The 27622-nt window shown below is 34.6% G+C and overlaps 1 protein-coding gene across 1 annotated transcript in view; it reads left to right on the top strand.

Moving 5' to 3' along the window:
• Positions 1-27622, top strand: part of BCKDHB (branched chain keto acid dehydrogenase E1 subunit beta) — a gene marked incomplete at its 5' end in the record, with an annotated part of 180772 nt that overhangs the window by 128712 nt on the left and 24438 nt on the right. The window lies entirely within an intron of this gene.

Below are 27622 nucleotides of genomic sequence, written 5' to 3'. Positions count from 1 at the left end.
TTCACCTTATAAAAAATAATGCTGCCAAAATTCTAATTTAAATTCAATATAATTTATAAATAACCTCAGTTTTATTAGTTGAACTCATAATTGTGTTGTGCTATTGGCAATACTTTAGAAATGGCTTAAAAATTTGTTTTTTAAGGTATTAAGTAAGATGATGTGTCTCAGGAGAAAAATCCTGTCAACCTCTTTATGAAAGTTAATGTTAATACTGAATTAGCACTTTTATCAGAGATATGAATAAGATGATTTTAAATGAGTTTCATTTCTCTTAATTTCTAAAATTAAACATTAACTATTTTTAAAGTAACTGAATTTTAAAATCAGAATATCTTTGTAGTTTGCAAATATTTACTTCTTTTTACTTGTGTTAAAATCCATTGTTAAGGTATGTAAGTTGAGAATTCCTTTGAGTATATGGTTTAAAAAGTTGATACAACCTCATGGAATGAATAATGATAAGTTTTAATATTTAAGCTTTAACCAATAAACAACAATTTCTTTCAATAAAATGTCTTGAAGTGTGAATTGACTTTATAATTTTAAATTAGATGAAACAAATTCTGTCTGCTGTCTGAGAAAAACCTGACCTATTCCAAAAGTGTACCTTTTTTTATAGAGCAGTGTTTTGTCATCCTGAGTGATTGTGATTTAATTTACCCAGTTTAAAAAAGTTCGTGGAAGGTCCAAGACTGAGATGGGAGTCTTGAGTAAGCATTGAGTGTGTACATACTCACATACTTTAAGTATTCTTTACTTAAAGTACTCACAATACTTTAAGTATTCTTTACTTAAAGCCCCATGAGGGGAAGATAGAAATTTGGTTCATTATAAAATGCTCTGTTTTTTCATGTTAAAATCGTTCAACCAACTAACCACCAAAATGAAAAAAAGGCTATAATGTAAAATTTGTAGAGGGATCTCCATTTGATATTTTGGGGAATTAGAATTTGGACTTATTAATATGAGATTAAACTCAAAAATGTTCATGTTTTGCTTAATTCAGATTTTATTTGTACATGTGTAAAATGTGGGACATTAATTTTAATAAAATATAATCAAGTATCCCCAAATATTTACCTTTCCCCTTTTATGTATTGGTAAGGGAGGGAACATAAAAAAGAAAGCTAGACACATTGAGAGTTTCTTTTTTTCTTTGGGTGTGGGAGTAATATTTGCATATAAATTAGGATACTCTGAGTAATACAATCTACTTTTCAGTAATTGTTTCATGTATATGTTCAACTAAATGTAAGTACTATACAGGGCTTTTTATTTAGGACGGCTTCTTTCCCTGTGATAAGTGAAACCTGTATCAATTACCACTTCCTTAAGTAGGGGGTGAAGTTGTTTTCACCAGGTGAAATAACTCCTATTTCTTTATGTGATTTTGTTATGTATACTTTGTAAGGTTAAAAAACATAAAATAGGGTTTAGATGTTGAAAACCAGTTTTCTGTAATGTCAGAAAAAGGTGCACAGAGAACTTTCCATTGTTGTCTCAGAAAAGAAGTTTGAAATTATGGATGGCAATGATTGGTGTCTGAGAATTGCTGATTAAAATTTGAGTTAGTCTTACTGTATCAACGAAGGAAAATTTTATGAGAAAGTGAAGGTAACATACAAAAATCTGCTCTACAAATACTGTTTTGTGAAGGTAACTGGTAACTCTAAAAATCGTGGTTAAACTTAAAAAAAAAAGACTTTAAAATATTTTAAGAAAATGATTAGCAACAAAACTGCTGTTTCTTAAATACATTTGAATCTGAGAGCATCATTTTCTGTATTCCTAAAATTTTAAATTATTACCCATATTAAAATATTAATGAGAATACATTACTATAAAGAGTATCCTTTTAAGTTTGTGTTGGTATTTTTAGATAGAAAAATTATATCATGTTATATAAAATATTAAGTAAAGGAATATCAAGTAAAGGAATTTAGTTTTGCTAAGTTTGGGAAGTATTTCCAGCATTCCTTTTAAGGTTGTTTTTAGTTACATGTATAAAATATAAAAAGAATGCATGTAAAATGTATTTACATTTTATGTATATAACTTCCTGGTGTTTGGCAGATGACTCTTTCATCATACAAGAAGTTTAGTGTCCACATTTTAAGTTTGTGCATGACTACTGCTTGTATTTCATAAAGTCATTTACTTTTTAAAAAAAATATTCACTGTTACAGTTATTTTGAAGTAATGTTAAACTCACAAAAGTGATTATGAGGCTACTTCATAGTGATTAAGCATCATTTTTTTTTACTAATATTTATCAATTTCTTTGTAATGTTTATACAAATACTTAACAGAAATAAAAACTGATGTATGAATGTGAGAACTGCTTTGCATTCCTATTGGATTTAATTTGGAAGTTAACTGGGGAGCAGGAAAAATCGAGGTCTCCCTATGGGGAGATTTCTTGGTCGGTCATCCAAAGCTTCACTGTCTCTTCTCATCTAATTTTACATTCTCATCTGTTCTCACTTTGGGGTGAGGGAACTGTTTCCTTCTTTTATTTAACATAAACCCCAAACTTGGAGGTGGGCTTCTTTAAGGGAGTTACACATTCCATTGTGTACCCCATTTGTGGAAAAGTGCAGACAACAGAGTTTAGGGAATTCATGATCTCATGTGTAGTTTAAGCAGATTTCATTGCTTCAAAAAGTCATGTGAATTAATTTTATGTGATATTTGTATTTCTTAGTTCCTTGAAACCATGGCTTAAAAAGAAAAATCTTTACTGTGCAAAAATGTCTTAACTTCATCCATTTTAATATTTCCCCAAATTAATTTATACATGCAATATTTAAAATCGGCATTGCTCATTTAAATATTAAGACCAAATAATTTGTGGCATTTTAGGAGCTTTAAATAGCATATTTTTGTAAATGAACCTTATTATTAATTTCTAACACATTCTCATAATGATGAAATAAAATAAATCTTGACTGTGATAGATTGGTGATAATAAAAATGTGGCTTTTTTTTTTTCTGGATTCAGTGCTTAATAAGAGGGCCAAACATTTTAGGGATTGTGGTTGGCTTAAAGATTTGATTTTTTTTTAACATATGGAAGCAATAAATCTGCAACAAAGAGTCCAACTGGAGAGGATGGTTAAGTTTCCACACCATTGTTCCATCCTTTCTGTGCGGTCTGTTTTCCTAGAATAAGAATTCAGAAATTGTGTATGCCTATATATATATATATATATATAATATATATATATTAAGATAATCAGATTCTAATAATTTGAGAGGATTTTTACAGGGTTTACACAAATTATTGTGTGGAAGAAAACTTTCATAATTTTTAAATAAAGGATTTCAAGTAATGGATGTAGAAAGCTTTAAACAGAAGGATTCTTTTCTTATAAACTTATTACTAGCAAATTTTCAAGTTCTGTTTAAAAACATCAATCTGAAGAAGAGAGAAAAGGTCCTAAGTAGTCGAGTTTTCACTATTGTTGAAAATATGTGTAATTAAAATTATCTTGTTGATAAATTAAGAATCATCAGAGAAAACTATCAGGGTAGTAATTTGATGAATAGTTTACTGCATTTGTATTATCTTTTTTTTTTTAACCATGATGAAGAGCATTTGTTGATAACAACAGATATGGCAATCAGAAAAAGTGTACTTTGTGCTAAAATCTACTTTAATAGAGCTAGAGCATTAGAAAAGCCATTTAACAGTGTTCTTAGATAGAATAGCCTTTATAAAACAGAATTTTGCTCTGAATCCATTTAGCATGTTCAGTAAAAAACTTCTGTGGTTATAGATAAAAATCAAAGACTGAATCTTTCCAAGCATGCATCATGGGTGAATCCATTGGTTTGTAGTTAAACCCACATTACCCATCCTCCTCCTTGCCTCACCATACCTTGTTGCCTTCAGCCCTTCAGCACCTCCCCTCCCCTCCCCTCCCCTCCCCTCCTCTCCCCTCCCCTCCCCTCCCCTCCCCTCCCCTCCCCTCCCCTCCCCTCCCCTCCCCTCCCCTCCCCTCCCCTCCCCTCCCCTCCCCTCCCCTCCCCTCCCCTCCCCTCCCCTCCCCTCCCCTCCCCTCCCCTCCCCTCCCCTCCCCCCTTTAATGTACATGTGGCCAACCTACCACCATCAGCCTCCTGGTCTACCTTCCATTTTTCCTGTGCAGTCTCAACCATTTACATTGCTATTCTTCAAATCTTCAAAGTTTGCTCTGCCTTTTAAGCATCAAACTCAAAATTCCTACTTCATGCTAATTTTGGTAGTGATAAGAAATTTATATGACCAAAAGTTTATGTGGAAGGATTTTAACATGAGCTGCTGAGAAAGGTAGCATCAGCATGTGGACATCTGCCAGTTTATAGAAATCAGTTTAATCTCAAAGTGAACTTTCTCCTCAACTCTTTCTGGACCTTTTATTTTCTGACTTTTCTAGCCTCTCATAGCTTATTATCATTATCCATTATTTTCTTAAAACACACATCACATTTTGTCCCTCCTCTGTTTGAAAACCCTCATTAGATCTTTTATCTATTGAAGTAAAATCTTTGTCAGTATTCAAGATCCTTATCTGCTCAAAACAATGATCCTAGTGTTATTTCTTACCTCATTTTATGATTCCAAGATGCAGACCACACTGACCTACTGATCATTTCCTGAATGATAGTTAATTAACTATTGCAATCAACTTTTTTTGAGTATTGTAAGGACAGCCTTAATTAGGGTATTTTATTTTTAAAAATAGAGTTGTAGGTTCTTGTTTAAGAGTTTAGTAGAGGAAATAAATGCACTGGAAGATAAATATTCAGATCACTATGGAATTATAAAATATTTGCTCATTTAGATGGGATAGCTGAGTTAGCATTTTTAGGGTGAGTATGAACCTAGGGGTGAAGATTGGTAGGAATTCCAGGCAAAAGAACAAAATAAATGAGGAATTTGAAAAGACATTTGCTATTCTATGGCTTAAAGTGCTTGGTATGGTTGAAGAGTTGCATGTGAAGATCAACACAGAAAAGTATTAGGTCTGAAAGTATCTTATATTCTATACATATGCATATGAATTTACACGATTCATATGCTGATATGCTATGTAAATTAGTTTTTGTATAGAGAAAATAGATATGAACTTAGAGTTGACTCACATTCTAGTTCTCCTATGTTTTAAAAATATGTCTTATAATACTCTCAATAAATAGGAAGTAGGGCCTCCCTCATGTTGCAAGGGGTTAAGACCCAACCTATGAAGCTATCTGCAGCCACTGCAGCACGAGTTCGATCCCCTGGCCGGCCAGGGAGCAACCCACATGGTGCAGCAGACCTCTCCCGACTTACCCAAGGCTCCCCTTAGCAGTGTATTTCAATCGATCTGCCTGTCCTGCTCCCCACTCTGTCTCTGGTGAATTCTCTCACCCCCTACACCTCTGGCCTGTACTCCAGTTCTTGTATACATAAATAAATAAATCTTAAAAAAAGGAAGTAGAAGCACAAACTACAGTGGTTACAGTTATTATTTAAGGCAAAAAAAAGTATAATTGAATGGATTTTTAAGTAAGAGATCAACACAGAGAGGTTTACAATTTAGAAAAAAAATCTGTTTGCAATGGAGAAAAATGGGGTAGGAAGTCAAAAAGATTAATTAAGAAACTATTGAGTAACTTAGATGAGAGATTTAGGATCTTCTCAATCCAGGTCTTGGGTGTAGAGTTGCAGGGAGAGATGAATTTTAGAGCGAAAGGACAAAGCATCAGAAAGAAAGATTTCCTATTGACTAGGTGGAGTGGGGCGGGGATTGAATTGGATAATGGAGAGCAGAAAGGGGTCCAAGAATAAGACTTAGTTTGGTTTCTAGGTTGGCTGAGTTTTGAATGAATGAATACATTTTTGACTTGGGGAATATCACTGGAAGACCAGCTAAACACATCTTTTGTGGAAGATGATGAATTCATTTTAGACTTATAGAATTTGATGGGGGGGGAGGATGAAAGTGTATATCTGCAATTCAGAAAAAGCTACAGTGTGGGAAAAGATTAAGGAATCATCATCTTAGGGTGATGACTGAGGTCATGGGTATGGTTATGATCCCACACACAAAAAGGTAGTCAGAAGAGGGGAATATTTCTATAGAAGTAGCCACTGGGTAAACCAACATTTAAGAGTTAAAGTAGGAGAGCTGTGAACGAGGCTGAGAGAGAGTCACCAGTGAGAAGAAGCAAGAAGGAGAGATCCCAACAGAATACAAGTAAGAGTTTCACCATAGCCTATATGACCAACATCCAACAATATGAAATGTTTTCAGAGTTTCAGTCACTTAAGAACTAATGGTTGTGACTTGACTATAGCAGCCAAAAGACATTGATGACTAGTGAATGCAGAGGTGTCCGGAATGGGAACTTCATTGTTTTGGGGCTGGTGAGTAACTGAGTGGTGAAGATTTGAAAAAAGGAATATAGGCTACTATGTCAAGAAACACGGCTTACAGACTGGAGAACAATAAAGTCATTTAGAAATTAGTTCAAGCTCTTAATGTTCAGCTTAGCAGGGAATGCCAATTTTTCAATGTGAGCCTCTCCATGGCATCCTCTTAAGTTTCTCCCTCCCCCCTCACCACTGCCTTCCTATTTCCCTCCTCTCCTTTTTCCCTCCAGCCCATATAACCATCAGGTTATAAATATCTCTCATATCTGTTTTTGTTTTCTATTACTCTAATAAACTCAAACTGAACTAAAAACAAACAAATAACAAATACAAAATCTAAAAGAAAAATGTGGAAAATAATTGATATTGAGGTGGTTAAGAAAATTATGAGCAAGATAAAAAAGTCAACAAGAGCAATCATAGTACAGATTTGTGATACAAACAAACATAATTGAAAGGTAAATGACAATTGGGAAAAAGTTGGAACACATGACAAAAGATTAATATGTATGCTAGTTTCAACATATTAAACATCAATAAGGAAATTAAAAGAACCCCTTTATTTAAAAGATTAGACACAAACATTTTTTAGGACTATTAATGATTTCATTATGCATGAAAATATGCTACCTGTGATTTAATCACTTTGTGATTAAAAATGCAAATTTAACAGATAATACAATGTCATTTGTGCCATAACAGTGGCATCATTTAAAATTGAATTATATTTACTGTTGAAATAATGCAAGGTGATAGTACAAATTGATTTAGCTTTTGAGTAAATCAGTTTAGGAATGTACCAAGACTCTTGCAAGTGTGTACTGCCTCTGACTTAGAGATTCTAGGAATACCACTTTGGAGTTATACACAAAAATGAGTAAGGGCATTTTCTTCCCATTGGCATTCATTTGGTAAGAAAATATTAAAAACAGTATTAAAAAGAATAATAGGAATTTAGTTGAATACATTGGTTATCCATGCAAAAATTTTAGTTTATTAAAATCATTAAAATAGTCAACATCATAACATTTCTATGGATATAATTTAAGTGACACATTCACTGTGTAACCTGCAGATATTTTATTCTTCCTATTTTGTGAAAAGAAAAAAAATCATATACATGTATCTACGGAATTGTATAGCAAAATAAGACTGATTTATATTTTCTTAATTTCTGTGTACATACTGTTATTTGTGGTCATTAAAGGCTTATTATAATTAGATATTTCTTCTATATGACATGGTAAGCCTTCCAATTCTTCCTAAGTTGTTTTATTTATTTTTATTTAAAGATTTATTTATTCATATAAGAGCTGGGGTATAGGCCAGAGGTATGGGGCAGGGTGTGTGTGTGTGTGTGTGTGTGTGTGTGTGTATTCACCAGTCAGAGTGGGGAGCAGAACAAGCAGATCTACTGAAATATACTGCTGAGGAGAGCAGCGGGCGAGGCAGGAGAGGTCTGCTGTACCATGTGTGGTAGCTCCCCAGTTGGAGATCAAACTCCTGCTGCAGTGTCTGTGGATAGCTTCATAGTGCTGAGACTCAACCCCTTGTGTCACCAGGGAGGCCTCTGAAGTTGTTTTAAATAAAAATACCCATTTTGCTCATAAAGTTGATTTTTAACATTGCACAATTTATTTTGGTCTACTTAATTATGTACATTTAGCTTTTGTGAACTGTCACTCATAGTGATAGTGGTTACTTAGATTTGTGATATGGAGTAGTTTTAAAACCAGTTAACTTGAGATACCCCTGTATGGAGATTTGGTTATTCTGCAGGGTAGTTTTGTCCTAGCATGCACGCGATATTTGATTCATTCTATCATCATGAAGTTGAAAGTAGCATTATATTGAAATATTTAGATCATTTAATTCTTGTACTAACTGGTCAAATATTAGGACTAACATTACTGACATGTAATGATAGTAACTTTGGATCTACTACTTATTTTTCCTCCATTCTTTTGGTATCAGCTTCTTGATGAATTGCCATTGTTCTGTCTGAAATCTTTCTGAATGTAAGCCAGTCAGAAAAAGATAATCCACATTATCTCCCTCTGGCTAATGATAAAGAACTGCAGCTTCTCTCACATAATCCTTAATATTTTTCTAGTCAGAAGTAGGCAATTTGAATTCAAAGGCATTTTTTTCTACCTTTATAATTTCTGGTTAATGTTTTTGTGTTCTTTTTGTGATGTCCTGCCGGTCCTGCCTGCAGGCCGACGGGGTTCAGGAACACAGCGGAGGGGCTGGGGATGAAAAGACACGTGCACTCTCTTGGCTGGAAGCAGGAACTCTGTTTATTTTAGGGGAGGGGCTATATCTCGGAAAGCCTGCGCATGCACTTTACGTGGATTTGCAACATCCGGTTACTGTTGCATCAGCCTCCGCTTTGGGTGGAAGTGACTCATCTTTGGGCGGAAGCGACCACCACCCCAGGTCCCCCTGCTGGTGTAAGCCTGGTACTGACATCTCCCCCGTTTTTACTTTATTGATGGGGGGGGACACACACTGGGCCTGTCTTAGGTTGTGGCAGTCGTACTCACGTGCTTACCCGTCATAGCCACCCACTACCAGGATCCTAGGTAAGGTAGTGGAGCTGTCTTAGGTTGCTACGGGTACACCACCATCTTACCCGTCATTGGCCTACAGGTGGTCAAGGGCAGTGTTTATCCACACCCTGGGATTTTCAGTGGGCTGTAATGGAGAATAGCGCACGTTTTGGAGAGCTACTTGCAGATTTTTCGTCTATTCCACTGCACCACATCTATTCCACTGGCACCACAGGATGTAGAAAATGATTTCCAGGCAGAAGAGGATTGTACCTAGGAGTGATATTGCTTCCCCCAAGGATTTTGTACTGAAGCACGGATGTTGTTAATGGTTGGAATTTGATTAGCCAATTGTGCAGTAAAATTGAGAAAGTTTGGTTCCACGGGCCGCACAGGTAGGCATTAAGGGTATGAACTTGAAAGGAATAGTTGAAAAGGATGGCAGTTGTAACACACATGAAGGCATAGGTAGGAATACAAGGAACATGAGCAGTTAAAGTCAGTAAGTCAATTTCTTCCTGTATTAAGGAAACTTGTGGATTCAACTGGAGTAGTCCGACTGCGAGATGGTTGTTAATGGAATTTAGTGTGAGAAAGGTGATGGAGACTCTGGAGTAGTCCGACTGCGAGATGGTTGTTGATATCTGCATTGAGTACGAAGTTGGATAGATCTAGGCCACTGACCACCGCGGCCGCAGCTGCCAGCGTCAAGAAGACGGAGATCAAGGCGCCAACAACCAATGCCGGACCTGCTTATCGATTTCGGATGATTACCTGAGAAGTAGACTCAGACACATTGACAGGCATAATAACGACCTTAGGGAAATGCATGACAACAAAGGAATTGCTGAGGGTTCTGGACCAACAAGAGGAAAGGTGACAGGTACAATTGAGGGAGGATTGATTGTTGAATGATAGATTGAAAGACACTATAGAAGGAAGTCCAGTGGTGGAATTGGTAGACAAGAATGACAGAAGAATACCCCCCTTTCTGGAAACTTGCAGAAGGAAAGGGGTATTATTAACTATTGTCCAATGAATCATGTTGCAAAGGAGGGGGGGGTGCTGGGCTGATGGCTACAGAGCCGCCGCCATGATGGTGCCTGTAACAGTAGCCCCGTCAATATCCTTACACAAGCGTATGTACCCAGAAATATCCTGTTTATCCTTCCATGGGCGAATGGCCTCCTGGCACCATTTGTTAGCATTTTCAAATGCTAACTAGTATAGAGGTAGGCTCGCCCTCACCCATAATTCTAGAGGCTGCTGTTAGAAGGCGAGCTACAAAGTCAGCAAATGGCTCTGAGGGGCCCTGGAGGATTTTTGTAAGGGATTGGTGAGGCTGTCCCCTGGATCCCAGTGCCTTCCAAGCTGATTTTGCAGCCCAGGCTACTTGTGCAAAAACAACAGGATTATATAAACATTGTTGCTGATTAGTACTATAATTGGGACCCTCCCCAGTTAACATTTCTTTAGTTTGTTGGGGAAAACCTCTTTGAATATTGGTTTGAGCATACTGGTCACAGAGTTCTGTAAACTGACCCTTCCACAAAAGATAATCCCCGGGCTCAAAACTGCGCGGAAAGTGTCCTTCCAGTCATTGGGGGTCATAATAAAGGTTTCAAAGGTGTCTAACATTTGGTGAACAAAAGAGCTCTGAAGTCCATAGTCTCTGATAGATTCTTTCAAGAGCTTGAGGTCTTGGAAAGGCAGTGCCGAATGTTGTCGGACCTGCTGTCCCTGATCATTTTGAACAACTGAGACCGGGCAGGCCAGAAGGGATTCCCGAGAATTTTCAGAGTTGGAGGGTACAAATCTTGAAAGAACAGAAGTTAGGGACTGTATAAGCCCAGGAAGGTCTGGGTCAGAGCCATGGGAGTTAAGTGGAGGGGCAGAGGGGAGAGTGGTGGGGGAGGGATGCCGCCGATTTTTGGTTGATGGATTTTTGGTTGATGGGGGTGGTCTATCATAGGGAGGTGGATAGTTTGTATTGTCCTCCACATTCCCCTCGTCTGAAGAGGAATCTACCCCCGGATTTGAGGATTGAGAAGGGAGGGTTTCTGTGGCTGAGCTTGCTGCAGCCGAGTATGTGGCAGGCTTTTTGCTTTCAGACTGAGCTGCAGAGTGCAATACCTCAGCCACTAGTTCATAAGCAGCTGCTCCCCCATCACTAAGGGCATCATGGACTAGCTGCCACACAGAAAAAATACGGGGGGGAATAGTTTGGGGTCCATAAAGGTCCCTGTAAAGAAGGAAGTCTGCTTTGACCTTTTCCAAGTTTCTTACTGAGACGGTGTCCTGCTGAAAGAACCATTTGCTGGTATTTGCGAGGACTGAGACTAGATCATTAAGGGTTTGGACCTTAATGGGAGTTCCATAATGTTTAAGCAGAAGTTGTAGGGCTCTAACAAGTTGGCCCTTGGACATGGTATTGCCCATGATGCCGATCACTTACCTAATCCTTACCTTACTGATTGATCGGTCCCTCAGAGGATCCCTCGTACTCGTGTCCCACGTTCGGGCGCCACTTGCTGGTCCTGCCTGCAAGCCTACGGGGTTCAGGAACACGGCGGAGGGGCTGGGGATGAAAAGACGCTTCTACTCACATGGATGGCTGCAGGAACTCTCTTTATTTTAGGGGAGGGGCTATATCTCGGAAAGCCTGCGCATGCACTTTACGTGGATTTGCAACATCCGGTTACTGTTGCATCAGCCTCCGCTTTGGGCGGAAGTGACTCATCTTTGGGCGGAAGTGACCACCACCCCAGGTCCCCCTGCTGGTGTAAGCCTGGTACTGACAATGTCCCAAGATCATTCCTGTCCACACTTTAAGACTTAACTGATTGATCTGCCAATTGGATGGGAAAAATGAACTATGCTGGAATGGTTGAAAGGAAATGTGCTCAACTGAAGGGCTACATTATAAAAGTATAATCCTTAATCATGAGGAACAAATTCTTTAAAGGAATATGTGGATTCTCCAGTCTCCTCAGTTTTGATATAATGCCTCCTTAGAAAAGCCCTATTTATAGTAGCATCCCCATTCCAGACTCCTCCTCCCTCTTATTACTCTGTCTTCGGATTCCTTGAAATGTATATGGATGTCTTGTTTGTTTAGTGTCCTTTTCCCACATTAGAAGACAACCTTCATGAGTTTGAGGACTGCATCTGGCTTGTTTACTCCTGGCCTGACAGTACGCAGGTACTCAATAAATAATTGAAATGAATTGTTCACCCCAAAGCTTTACTGTTGGCCAATTCTTTGAAGGAGAGTGATATTCTTATTGGTTTATTTTGTATATGCAAATTCCTAGTCACAGAACCTGCTAGATTGTACTGGTGTCCTTTATACACCACCATTTCAATTGGTTGACCACCCCCCTACTGCCCTCCCCCAAAGAAGCTATGTCTAGTGTTTCTCAAATTAACTGCTTTTAAAACTACTTCATATCACAAATCTTTTTTTTCCCCAAAGATATATTTACTTATTTATACAAGCACTGGGTACAGTCAGAAGCGCGGGAGGGTGAGAGAATTCACCCGAGTCAGAGCAGGGAACAGAACAGGCAGAGTGACGAAATACACTGTTGAGGGGAGCAGCGGGCGGCAGGAGAGGTCTACGCGCCATGTGGGACCCTCGCCCAGGGGCTGGGGTTCGAACCAGCGCTGCAGAGGCTGTGGGCAGGCTTGCAACCCAGCGCTCAACTGCTGCGCCACCGGGGAGGCCCTCATATCACAAATCTAAGTAACCACTATCACTATAAGTGACAGTTCACAAAAGCTAAATGTACATAATTAAGAAGTAGACCAAAATAAATTGTGCAATGTTAAAAATCAACTTTATGAGCAAAATGGGTATTTTTATTTAAAACAACTTCTGGGGCCTCCCTGGTGATGCACTGATATTGCATGCTGTTATCCTTTACATTTCTACTTTATATCTTTTCTACAAATTGTTATTACTTGTGAATAAGCTGATGGTACTTTTTCATCCACCTCATAATCCTCCTGTCATGTTAAAGACGTTTAGATTTATTTATATCGTTGCCAATGAAGTTTCATAGAATGAATAGACTAATTATTAAAAATACTTCACAGGTATAAAGTGTTATTTTCTTTAGAAAGTTACAGTGGTTTCTATGATTTGGTACCTTTAAATTATATTTTATCACCTAAGCAGTTGTAGTTTCCTTTCAGGAAAATAATTCTTGGACATCTATTTGTATCCTCAAAATAGTTATAATTGGATTTAAAATATTTCATTCCTTTAAACTATTTTTAAAATAGTTTCTCATATTTCAAAAAATTTTACTGTGTACAACTTTATCTTAAAGTGTTTCAAACTATAATAAAGTTATTTAAATTTTTGTTCATGAGACTAGAGAGCATCTGTATATGAGCTGTGAGCACTCTTGGCCATCTTGTACAATATCCTCAGCAAATATGTACAGGTGTAAAAGATTTGTCAGGAAATATTGGATATTTTTTGTCAGCATTGCTTTACCAATCATGAAGGGACTATGCCTGCCTCCTGGAGATAGAACTAAATTTATCAGCAAACTTGTCATGCCTCTTGGTGGGCAGAAAGTTGCTGCTGAAAGCTCATTTATTTTGATAATTTAGTGTAATGAAATTTATAGCTCATTTCAGATATATTTTGTTGCAAGGGCCAGAGTCTCTTTTTGTGAATTAGTTTACAGATCACTAAAACATGGTTGAGTTTAAAATAGACATTAAAATAGAGATTAACTAGTGTTAATGAATTTTCTGCTCAATTTGAATTTAAATACTTATGAAAATTTAGACAAGTTATAATCAACACTTATTGCAAAAACAAGCAGTTGAGATGAAAGCTATATGTGAAATCATCGTTTATAATTGTTTTGATTTTAAAATATATCAATATTAATGAAAGTTCAAGATGTTTTTTTTTAATTTGCAAAAATGTCTGAAAATCAGATTGCATTTGATTAAGAAAGTATTACATATTTGATTATTTTCTTTCAAGTTATGTTAAAGAAGGGACTTTATTTTTAATTCTTGATCTACTAGCAAAGACATACTTCTATGTTTTATTCACTTAGAGGCTAATATAATACTACTTACTATTTAAGATAGTTTTATAGTACCGATGGCACCAAACATCTATTTGTCTTTAATCAAAATTATTATACTAAAAGTATATTTCATGATTTTTCTTTTAAGAGGATTTAAATATATGTGTTTATATGTGTTTATAGAAGTGCCTTGGGATGACTAACATTTCAAAATCCACATTTATGCGATTGTTTAAATCTAGTCCTGATTATTTCCTATCATTTGTTATGCTTTCTCACCCTTTTTAAAATAGCTACATTTCTGCATTTCTTTCCTGGCATTAGAACAGAATACAGCTTAGAATACAGAGTAGTGTAAAATAGCATGCCTATATTCTTGGATGCTTTCTGAACTAGCCAGATGGAATCTACGTTTTCCCTGAAGTGGCTTATGTTTTTCAGTGCTCTAGTAGCAATTTTCTCATTTTTTTCTACAAGCATTTAAAAATATCTTTGGTTAACTCTATATTATCAGTTGAACACATGAAACCCAGTCTCCCCTTTGCAATTGCCAGTGATGACTCTCCAGCCTCTGTGCCCTGACAATAAATTTACACTTTATTTTTTTAACCATGAACTTTTCTGGACATAGATTTCTACCTACGTTTGCATAGCACACTAAATTGAACATATTTTGTGAATTATATTCTAACATCATCCAATTCTGTATTAAAACCAGGTTTCTTGTGACAGTTCCAAAAACATAGTCCAGGTATATTAACACAAATGTTGATAAAGCAGTTTTTTAAAATCATGGAGTAGCATTTTTTAATATAATATGCTATTTATGTAGCTATCAATTTACCTAATAAATTAAATGTCGTATCCTTTTCAATAAAACCCATGTACATTACAAAGCTAGGGTCTTGACTCACCTGTATACAGAATCACGTGAGCCGCAGCAGTGTAAGTGAAACTAAATCTTCCTTGTTAGTAAATGTGCCACTTGGGATACCTTTTTAGACCGCAGAAAAATATGAGCCCTTTTTTCATCCTCTTCTTCCTTTCCTTTTAGCTTTCCTGATGGTTTTTTTTTTCTATGTCAGCTTCAGCAAACATGCATGTCTTTGAAGTGAAATTGTAATTCTTCTCTCACTAGTGACAAACTAAGCATTTTTCCAGGTAGGCTGTGTAGGTTAAAGACTTTGCCAACCTACTAGGCAAGAACTAGAAGTTCTCTATACTAGTAGATGAAGGTAAAGGATTGAGTTTGGATGTAAGCGGATATTTTCTTTTTTAATGGTTGATCAAAGGTGGTATAAAAATTATATAATTAGTTGATACCATTTAAGAAGCATTTTAAAAGTGGATCGTCTCTCAGTATGCAGTGTGTGCATAAATAAGGTTAATTTTCCCTACATTGTATTTTCCCTCTAAAGAACATACAAATTAACTTCTTTACTGATTTTTTTTAAAATGGTGTAATAAAGTGGGGTGTTGTGGGTTATACATGAAACTTATGCCTGTATGTTAATTTGCTCTAAAGATCTCATGGCTAACAGTTTTAATGATGCTGTTTGAAGGTAATTTGCTAAAGTTGAAACTAGAAGGATCATTATGTCACATAAAGACATTTTCTCCAAATCTGAAATGAAGAAAAACACAAGTGGGAATTCATAAAATGTTTAATAGTGCCTTTTCCCAAAGAGTAAGCCCATTTTTATTTTCCCTTCAGAAAAAATGTTATTAAAAAAAAAAGTCCCAGTCTGAAATGTTGGTGATATTATTTAAAGAAACTTGCTTGGTACTTGAGAAGTTCATTCTATGTGACTTTTCTTATAACTTGCCTTGTTACTCATATTTGAGACAAATATTATTTTCTCATGGATGAAAAGCATTTTAGTTAATAATTCAAAGCAGAGTTATTGCTAGCATCATCATTGTGTTACCTTTATTAAAAAGGTTCTTTTAGCACCAAGACTTGACTGACTTGCTACCAGCTAATGAGTTTGTTTCCTTTGGAATACTTAGTCGTAATGTTTTCTGAGGGGATAGAATCCCGTGTTATGCAATCACAGATGCTGCCTTTGGTATTGGGAAGGTGAGGTGGGACTATCAGGTGAAGACTGGTTCATTGGATGTTTTTTGTCTTACAACTGTAGCTCCAGCAGTCTATTTTCTGTACATTTTAAAATTGATAACTATTTCATAAATAAAATCTAAAGTCATTTGTTAATCAGTTTTTATCCTTGAAAGTTTAATTTTGTCCTAGATTGGAGTATGATCATCTGTAATAATTATCTTTTTGTGTCATATGCAAGGCACGCATCTTAAGTGCATTGGTTTTCATGAAGCCTTTGATCTTCTGTGTTTCAAATAGAAGAGCTGACATCTATCTTAACATACAAATAGAGTAGAGTTTCAACTTTCATATCAGGCTATGGAGAGATAAACTGGTAAAAAGTAAGGAAGTGCTAAAAAATGTGTTCCCATTTCCATTTAACACTCAATGTGTGCTCCCAACCCCTACCCCTAAGCTTCCCAATGCTATGTGTTACTTCTGGCACTTCATATATGAACAAAGACCAGGCAGTGAAAACCACAGGATAATGTGTGAAAAGGCTTGGCAGTTTCATAAGCATTTTGTCCAGATTTAAGGAAAACAAACTATATAGCATATTGTATGTTTGTGTGTATAACAAGTTACAATGCAATGAAAGTTAGTTTAAAATCCATGAGATGAAGTATATTTTGCATAACACAAAACTTGTGGGAGAATGTTCTTGATGGCATATATAGTTCAGCATCATTTTATGAACATTTTATCTGGCAGGTAGAATGTATCAGGAAACGATTGTTTCTGGCTGTAGAATACAAAATACTTTCAGCCATGTAAAAAATGAAAGTTAGTGAAGTAACTATTATAACATTATATAACTTTTAGCTGTGATCATTGTAAGTCATTGACTATATACGTATTTAGTTCACCACTAATAGCCCAGTTTTATCTTTCAATATACATGTGACCCTTTTTATTCAATTGACCCACTTCCCCAAGTATATTTTTATAATTATTCTTTTTTAGTCAGATTAAGCTTATAATTAATATTTAAGCATTTACCTTAGAAGATGAACTGATAGTGGTTCAGTGAGTCTTTTCTGAAATATGTATGTGAAGCTCATGTTGAAAACTATAGGAGAAAATTATCTTTGCAGACATTTAAATGTCTTTTATATTAATTATATAATTAAACTGTTATACCAAATTATTTTGGAGAACAAATCATGGAGTTTTTCTTACAAGTTTTTGTAAATGATCTCATGAATTCTTGAATGTCAAAAGTTTATTAGATAGCTTATTATTTTGCACAATGTTTAGCTCTATAATCATGATATAATTGGCAGTAGATGTGTTAGAGGACTGGATGTTTGGATTGCTGGCTTTTCAGGCAAAGCCATATATTGTCGAGTAGGTGATAGAAGCATTTTCTAACATAGCTAGCACAACGTGTGTTTGTTATATGCCAGTATAAGCCAGAGGAACTGGAATTTTCTAGCTAGTAAGACTTCAGAACAACTTTTTCTATCATTAAGCAAACTTTTATATTTGTTTAGCTTTAAACTATATTTTGGATTGGTTGGGTTTTTTGTTACATTGTTAAAGAGAAAATATTACATGCAGTTGTGCTGAAACAAAATTCTGGAATAAGATGACATATGATCTATACTTGGGAAACAAATATTTTATGTGAGCATGTAGAATGTAGCAGCATTTATTAGAAAACTAAGATCTGTCAGGCAATGCTACTTTTGTTTGAGATTCACAATATCAGTGTTAGCTTAAGTGGGATGATGATGCTTTTTGAAAAAGGCAGAATTTCCAGTGTGTATGGTAAGAAGTGAACATAGGACTTTATTTTATTAAAAGTAGAAAGTGAAATAAAATCAGACAGAAAAAAGCTTTTACATGATATCACTTGAAGTTAAAGGATTTTTCTGTTGTATCTTATGACTTCAGTTAGTGGGATTTACATGGTCCTGTATCAAGATCCTACAGTTTTGAGGTATAGTGCTGCTGTAACAAATCTTCCAGACTTCATGTAGAAAAGAAAGTATTATCAAAGCTAGTTAAATCCACTTAGGAGTTATAGCTAAAAAAGTCTGACAAAAAATAGAAAGACAAAATAAACTAAAAATTATGTCAGAATTTATGAAATTAAAGTCAAAAGAATTTTAGAGATTGCCCAATCTAAATTTCTATCTTCTCTGCCTGCTTTTTTTGATCCCCCTTGTAAGTTCTTTACATGTCTGCTAGTATGCTCATGGAATCTACCTTTGGGCAGACACAGGCATCTACCTAAGAATCAGGAAGAGCCTTCAGACCTGAAAAAGTTAAGAAATTAAATGCTTTTCTTGAGGAAAGAGTTTACAGAATCAACTTTGCCTGTGCTCAGATCTCTTTTTCAAAAATGAATGTAGAATAAAATAAGAGCAGTAAGAAAAAAATGATAACCAAAGAAATTGGCAGGCAACTATAAATCAGAGACATTCTGCAGGGGAAGAGGAAAGAGAGGGATCAAAACTGGGGAAGGAAGAGCATGAGGGACTATGGCGATGGTGCACTGGGGAATTGCTGGTGGGAATTCTATTGGGACTACACCTGAGAGGAGAAAGCAAACGTACAAAAATGAACAATGATATAAAATATATATATAAATATATTAAAAGATAAATAAAAACATTAAATAAAAAAAGAGCAGTAAGAGGGTTATCTCCCTTTTTCCCTCTCCCTGCCCTCTTGTGTTTCATGGAAATAGAAGCATTTGAGACATCCACATCTTTCCCTGAGAAGACAAACCTTTATTTTGTGATTTTTGCTTATTTTTTATTTCTATTACATTTTTATTTTTATTATGTTTTTCAGTTATCAATTGATGGCATTGTTTTAATGTTTTGTTATTAAGTCAACTTGATATTCATTATTCTTCTTTTCATTTTGCAAACTATAATGATTTATAATAAGGTGTTACAGACCAATTTTTTAATTATTATCATGTAGACATTTAAGAACCTTAGAACTATGTCTCTATTTTATTGTTGCTTTTTATTACACAACTAAAAGGTTCACTTCAGATGGGTCTCCAAGAAAATATTAATAGGAACAGCCTGTCCCAAAAGAAATGTTCCAAGACTGTTCAAATTTTTTCAGTAATTAATTTTTTTTTTTTTTTTACATATTTCAACGTTTTAAAAAGGTTTGAACTAAGTAACCAAGGAATTTAATGACAGGTAACATTGGGCCATTGATGTCTGAACTAGGTAATTTGGAAGTGATACATTTTTTTCTGAAGGTTTTTTTTTCCCTCATTAGTTCATTTTTTGAGCATTTGTTATTGTTTTGCTGGTGTTCTATTTAAGGAAAGTAGGAAACATGAAAAGTTAAAATAAAGGCTGTACAGCCAACATTTCTCTAGCCTCTATTCCCTGGATCATTCTCAGCTTTTACCTGGGTTATTTCATTTACAATACTATTATTTCATTACAGTACTATTAAAACCAAATCAAAAATTACTATAAAATAGTAATGAAGGGACTGAGGCCCAGGGAAGTTTTAACAATCTGATCTAGGTCACACAGCTAGCAGCTTAGCAGATTTGAATTCTGGTCATCTGATTCTTGACTGTTAAATTTCCCTAAAATTTGTCACTGGTAGAAAACCAGATAGATTGTCTCTAGTAAAAGTTAAGTAACACTTTATTAAATATTTGTGAGCATGTTTATGAGGAACTGGAACCACTGGGATTACTCTTATAATAGTTTTTCAGTCTGTTTTAATATATGGCTGATAAAAATTTTATTGATAGGAAAACAATTATTATAATTAATCCCCAGTTGAATCATCTTTTTGGAATTTATTTTTGTAGATTTTTTTTGTCATTAATGATGCATCATTATTTTACATCCTTGTTGGTTTTTTACAACGTAGCATTTCTCCCCTCAGGTGCTGCAGACCAGTGCTGGTCTGCGGCACTCAGATGTCATCTTCTTTTAATTAAATGCAAGATTTTTTTCAAGCATTACAAAATCATTAATTGTGTAATAATTAATATCATATTTTAGCCATTTTTAAAAAACACATGTAGGCATTATTTGTAACATCACATTTATGCTACTATTATATGGTTTTTTTCCTCATGGACTAGAAGGTATCATTTTATATAGTTTTAAAATGTTGCAGGTAATCTAAGTTTTCATATACTAGTCAACTTCCATATTACTACTAGGTGAAATGTGGTAGGCAAAGTTTCTGAAGTTTACAGCTCTTCATAGAAAATATAAATAACTATTAAATGGTATATCTTATGTTGTGAGTACTGAGTGTGGTCTTTGATGTTCTATTTGTAATGTTATTTCCCAACAGTGGTTAATAACCTTATTTTGTGAGCTGACCAGATCCTTAGCTGAAAAATAGAAGCATAACCTCAGTAATCTTTTAAAAAATACCCTTTAAAACTTTTGCTTCACTCTGCTGTGGAAGAATGACAAACTAATTTAAAAATGTAAAATGTAAAAGTGAAATATTTAACAAGTTAGTTATGTACTACCTTTTTAAAAAATTATTTTTGCTCTATGAACAAACAAAAAAGGTATTTACTGATAAGATTCATTGTGGTGATACAGATTCTTTGAAAGGAATATAGGTTTTTAATTTTTGTTACCTAGTTATTTCAGTTAAAAGTATTCCATTAAAAAAATCAGCATCAAGAAAGCACAATTGACTCTTCCTTGCCATGTAGTTTGTCATTGATTTCTCTGGACTCATTATGTGTCTGATATTTAGTTTTACTAGTGATTATTTTATTTGAATTAATTATGAACGTAATCGAAGTGTTTAGAATACCTTTAGGGAAACACTTTACCCTTATTTTGGGGCGTTGAGTATTTCGGGATGTTGAAACCATTTGGGTATTATATGCTGATGCAGAATTCACCACTTGAGCCCTCAGAAGAGACTGCTGTTACATCCTTGAGCTGTACCTTTCCCTATAAACATGCAAGAAGGAAATAAGCTTCTCATATTGGGTTTGTTTTACTTTCAACTTTATTTTTAACTACCTATTGCCATGCCGCTTTTGTTAATGGGCTATCTTTATATTTCCTATTAATTGTGCTTACTTCAGTGCCAAGAAAAGGTAATGAAATAGTGGTTCTTTGATTAGGTTCTTGATATTTTTGGGAAATCAGCTAACTCTATTTTCAACCTAAACTATGTTGATGGAGATTGCAGGATCTCCTAAAATATCAGAATAAGAAAATTGGACGTGACCCCTTAACAATTCAAGAAAATTGGATGCAGTTTAACACCATCTGTGAGTGCTTTTGAGAACGTCACATATTCTTTCTTTACTATTCTTCCTCGTTCCTCTCAATTAAAGATTTTTTTGTCTTTTTTAAATGCATGATTTTCTTACTTTTGACCTTCTAGACTTTTATTTTTTCTCTATATGCCTTTAAAACAATAATTAGTTTATAGGCCATTTAAGTGTTATGTTGAGGGATTTTTAGGTGTAATTGAACTTCCCTTCTGTTTTGGGGAACTAAGTTGCTTGATAGAATTTTGGGCACAGTGTGACTATTGATTGAATGTATCATGATCTGAAAGATGAACACATGTCATTTTGTTTAAAGAATGACAATGTTATCTGAAAATCTTGAGTGCTTTTTAGAAAATATGTTTTATATTCCAAATCCCTTATGTGGTGTGTAGAAAATATAGCATGCAGTACCTTTTTCTTCCAGGATTCTGAAGCACTCCTTAAGTTAATAGGTCAGTTCTCTAGTGTGAAACTTTGATTGGAAAGGGAGTGAATTGAAAGTGATGCTATGTAAAATTTTAATTCAATAAGTTCCTTAAATGTATTTGCTATACTCCACTTCTTTTCATAAATTTGAATGAAGAAACGATATGTTGTTGAAGCAAATCAGATACACACAACCACACAGAGATTTATAATCTATTACTGACTGACCTATATATATATATATATATATATATATATATATATATATATATATATAAAAGAACCTTATGCTCAATTTCAGTTAAGAGTTAGGCATGACTTAATATCATAATTTTCCTTCATTATATCTGTCTTCAGATGCTACTTTAATGGGGAAAAGTAAAAAATGGAACCAAACCAAAAGATTGTTTTATGTGAACATAAAGGAATAGTGGAGATAAATAAAATTTAGAAAATAGTCTATAATTTCCTAAACATAGGAGGGCTATAGTAATAGTAAGTGGTATATCCAAAAGTAATTACCACCCTAAGATCAAATATCTAAGTTGCATTTGTGAAGCTGTCAGAAGACTACAACAAAGTAGAAATCTTAGCAGTGTTAATGGTATTTCCATAGGTTCTTCATTTTTAAGGGGATTTTGGCAGATAGGATTGACATTGTTATTTTCAGTGGGTGGAGATTGTTGATATCTTTTACCATTGCTGCATTTTGCACTTTGGATTGCTAGATCTGATTTAGTGGGTTTGCTATAAATTTTTATTTGTTCTCTAATGTTTTCCCCAAACTTCTGTATTTAATTTTGTAAATATCAATTAATTGTGTAGTTCTAACTTTCCTAGAAAAATTAAAATTGTCTAATTGACTCAAGAATAAAAAGAAAATTCAAATCTTCCTATAGTTTGAAAAATATTGAAGCAATAGCTTATCTTGCCTTAAAGGGTACATCAGGCCCAATTAATTTCAAAGACAAGTTTTACTGGTGTTTAATTTTTATATATACTCTTTTCTAGAAAATTGAAGAGTGAATCTGGCTCATCTTATTTTATGAAATTCATATAACTACAATACCAGCAAGGACAATTCAAGAACAGAATAGTGCAGTGCAATCTTAATCATAAATTTATAGGCATAGTTCTTAGTCGGTATTTCTGAATCAGAAATATTCAAAACCAGATTGCATTTGTCCCGGGATTGGCACATTGGTTTAACTTTAGAGCAACAACTCCAGAGCCACACTATGAAATTCTATTCCCAGCTTTACCCCTTTCTACTATGATCTGATTGGTTATTGAATCTTCCTTTGCTTTCCATTTCCTCATTTGGAAAATGGGAGAAATAGCAGTTATTTTTGCATAATATTATTAGAGTGAATATAGATATTCATGAGGCATAGCTATTACTGTTTTTATTTCATTGCACTCGTGTTTCTTCAGGATGCTTTCATCCTTGTTGAGTCTTTTATCAGTACTTTGCACTGGGTTAAATTCAGTAAAATTCCTGTTATTCAAACAAAATGTACCTTAAGTCAAAAGCCAGTGACTTGCTGAATGGAAAATAGACTAAAATAGTTTAACAATGAATACTGAGCATCTAAACTTTTTATTTTCAAATAATTATGGGTACACAGAAAATTACAAAAGTAGTGCAGAAGTCTTATGTACCCTACCTGTTAGCTGCTTCCCCCAGTGGTTATATATATGTAACTGTAATGCAATATCAAAGTCATGAAATTGATGTGATTTGCCATGTGTATAGTTCTATGTCACGTTATCACATGAGGTGGTTTATATAGTAATCCCCACAGTGATCAAGATACACTACTATCCATCATCACCAAGATCTCTCTAGGTACACTCACTTTCTTTCCCTCCTCTACCTCTAACTCTTGGCAACCATTAGTGTGTTTTTCAGCTCTGTAATTTTAATATTTCCAGAATGTTATAAAGTCAGACTCTCGACATACTGTACTGCTTATGAGATACAGCCACATGTGTATTGGTAGTATGGTCTTTTTTAACTACTGGACACTATTCTATGGGAGAGCTGTACCACCTGGACTGCTGGGTACATCCTATTTGGGGTTGTGAATAAAGCTGCTATAAACTATACATTTAAAAAGCCTTTTAAACCCCACATTTTTATACAATTTTTTCCCTGTGAATATAAATTCCCATTTCTCTGGGATAAATGCCTAGGAATCCAGTTGCTGTGGCGCGTAGTAAAAACATGTCAGTTTTGAAGAAACTGCCAAACACTATCATGGTGGTTGTGTCATTTTACATCCCCACCAGTAATGTGCAAGTGATCCATTTTCTCCAAATCTTTACCAGCATCCATTGTTAGTATTTTTTTAGCCATTCTGATAATTATTAAGTGCCAACTCATTGTGAGTTGAGTTTGCACTTCCCTAATAGATAAAGATGTTGAACATTTGTATTTGTGCTTACCTGCCACCCATATGTCCTCTTTGGTGAAATGTCTCTTCACATCTTTTGCCCATTGTGTTTTTCTTCTTTTTTAAAGTGTTGAATCTTGGGAACTTATATACTTTTATGTATGAGGCCTTTTTCATCTATATGGTTTGCAAATATTTTCTCCCAGTTTTCACTTTGTTTATCTTTTTAACAGTCACAAAGGAAAAATTTAAGGAAGTTCAATTTATTGATTGTTTATCATTTTAAAGACTGGGGGATTTGTACCATTTCTAAGAACTCTTCAATAAGCTGTACGATCTGAGTTTATATTTTAAAAGTTATTTTATACTTTCAATTTTGAAGCTTATTGTTGATTTTGGATTTAAATTTTTTTTAAAGATGTATTTATTTATGCATACAAGAGCTGGGGTACAGGCCAGAGATGCTGGGGGTGGGGGTGAGGAGGATTCACCAGAGACAGAGTGGGGAACAGAACAGGCAGACTGACCAAATTATACTGCTGAGGGGAGCAGTGGGCAAGTCAGGAAAGGTCTGCCTCGCCATGTGGGTTGCTCCCTGACCGGCGAGGGATCGAACTTGTGCTGCAGAGACTGCGGATTGCTTCATGATGCGGTGCTTAACCCCTTGTACCACCAGGGAGGCCCTGGATTTAAATTTTGAACTGAGATGTAAGGTTTAGACTGAATTTCATTTGGGGGAATGGAGGAGGCAGAGCTATGGATCATTCCAGCACAAGTTCTGTAAAACAGTACTTCCATTGAATTATTTTTGCACCTTTGTAAAAAATCACTTCGCTGTATCTGGTTGAGACTATTTCTGTGTTCTCTATTTCATTTCATTGATCTATATTTCTATTCATCCATTAATCCCACACATTTCATATTAATGTAGCCATACAAATGCCTTGAAATTGGTGAGTATTTTATTCTCTTTCAGAAGTATTTTATCTATTATTCTAGTTCTTTTGTTTTTCCACATATTTTGTAATAATCTGTATCTATGAAACATTATTTTATCTCATCTGAGAATGTTTTAGGCATTTCATTTTTGGTTTTATTGGTTGTTTTAAAATTTTTGATATGTACTTTTTAGTTACCATAGTTTAACTTTTATCACTTTAAGAATAACATAGCAAACTTGAAATATTTCATCCACTTACCTCTGCTTCAATTTTTGTGCAGTATAGATTTGGTCTTCTTCTATAAGTAAGTGCCAGTTCTCTCTGGTACCTATTAAGATTTTTTATTTCTGCATTTAGCATTGAGGAATTTTTCAGTTCTTTTTCTCTTCTTCCATGACTTAAATAACACCTATAGTTGAACCTTTTTTAATAGCCCAATATGTGCCTGGAGGGAGGCACATTTTTGTTTTCCAGTCTTTTCTCTGTTGGTCAGATTGCATAATTCCTATCCTTCTCGATTCAGGTTCACTGTTTGATTCTTCTGTCACCTTATTCTGCTATTGAACTCATCTATTGAGGTTCTTTTGGATTTTTCAGTTCTTAAATTTCCTTTTGATTCCTCCTCACGTCTTCTAATTCTTTTGTAAAATTTCTGTTTCTTTGCTGGGACTTTCTATTTTTTCATTTGCTCTGGGATGTTCACTATTTCTCACTGAAATATTTTTATATTGACTATTTAAAAATCCTTGTCATATGATTTTAATGTCTGTGTCATCCTGGTGTTTACTTCTGCTTCTCTTTTTCCCAATTAGAATTTGTGGTTATAGTTCTTGATATGACAAATTTTTTTTATTGAATACTGGAAGTTTTACATATTTAATATTATGAGAATTTAGATCTTATTTAAATGTTTTGCTTTAACACATATGTGTGAAAACCACATTCCCACTAAACCTCTGGTGACACCTGAGAGGACTGCTTCCTGGGAGTTCATTTTGATCATTTGAGGTGAAAACCATGACAAAGAAATAGGCTTCACTTTTAAGGACTCTTAGGTCAAAGATAATCATTTTTATGGGAAGTGAGATTTTCATTTAACAATCTGCTTAATGAGATACCAGAACAATGGGGATATGTACACACTACTATTGAGAAAGGATTCCTGAATAAACCTAAGAAATTCAATCCAGTAGACTCATAATGGATATAGGATTTTCTCTGAGGTTTGAAGAGTGAGTAAGTGTCCTGGGCATGTATGCAGATAAGCCAGCCACTGCTGATATGACTGTAATTCAGTTCATAAGAAGTCACTATTAAATAACCTTTGCAGCATTGTGGTAGCAGGGTGTGTTGATGGAAAGACACCATCAAACACAGATAAAAGATTTCAGTTTCATTAATGGAGAATGATACAGAAACTTAAGGAAACAAATCAGGTGATGACACAGCATGCTCTCAAATGAAAGTATAACTTTGCATTTTCCCATGGGGTCATGCAGCTGTGGCTTGATATTAGCAACTTATTCTGAGACTTGCTCCTCAGTCCTTAAACTAATCATCACTAATTTTTCTTACCAAACAGCCATAATGGTATCAGAGAAAAAGACTTTAATTAAACTAAAGTTAGAAACTGTTTGGTAAAATTAGTGTTTTCTTGAGAAATTATTTTTCCTTTATAAACCCCAGTTTCTTTGTCTATAAAATGGGAATGTTAAATCTAACATATAGAGTATATGAGATCATGTATGCAAAGTGCTTAGTGCTTCACCAAATGCATAATAGGAGTAAAGTAAGTTGTTTATATTTTCTCTTCCTTACATATTCTGAAAGTGGACTATATCCAATATTAAGTGTCTGTATCCCTTCTCTGTCACTGTTCTTGCTTCACCATGCTAATAATTTCCTTTACATTTTTAAACATGTATCCCCATGAAAGAACTTGCCTTTCTTTTAAATTTAGTATGGTAAATTGAAACTTAGAAGACTATAGATATGTCCATCAATACCTTTTGGTGAAAAATATAAGTATTTTATTGAAAGTGTAAAAAAAACCTACAAAGTATGCAGACACTTTTAAAATATCTATAAATTATTTGTATTTGCATTAGGTATTTTTTATTTTAATAGAGTATGATCTAAATTTCCAAATTGACATCTGTTTTCATTGTTTCATTCTTTTTAACAAAATATAAAGTACACACTTTACAATGAAGTAGAATTTTTTATTAGGATATAAAACCATTTAAAGGGAAAATTTACTGGAATTATAGGTAATCCATTCAAATGGAATTGAATCCAGATGTGTTTGGACTACTTAACACTGTAAACGTGACTTCAAATAGAAACTAACTTAAAAAATATAGCAGCTACTCCCAAAGTAAAATTATAAACTACCTTAGGTTTCATTCAATTTAACCTAGCAAAAAATTTTAATGCCATTTAGGGTACACTAAAAAGCTACAATTGCAACTAAAAAGTTTACAGTTAAGGGA

Source organism: Talpa europaea (genome assembly GCF_964194135.1).
Source record: "Talpa europaea genome assembly, chromosome: 2".
Lineage (NCBI taxonomy): Eukaryota > Metazoa > Chordata > Mammalia > Eulipotyphla > Talpidae > Talpa > Talpa europaea.
The sequence above is the reverse complement of the archived record's forward strand: the minus strand, read 5'-3'. Positions and strand labels throughout refer to the sequence as shown.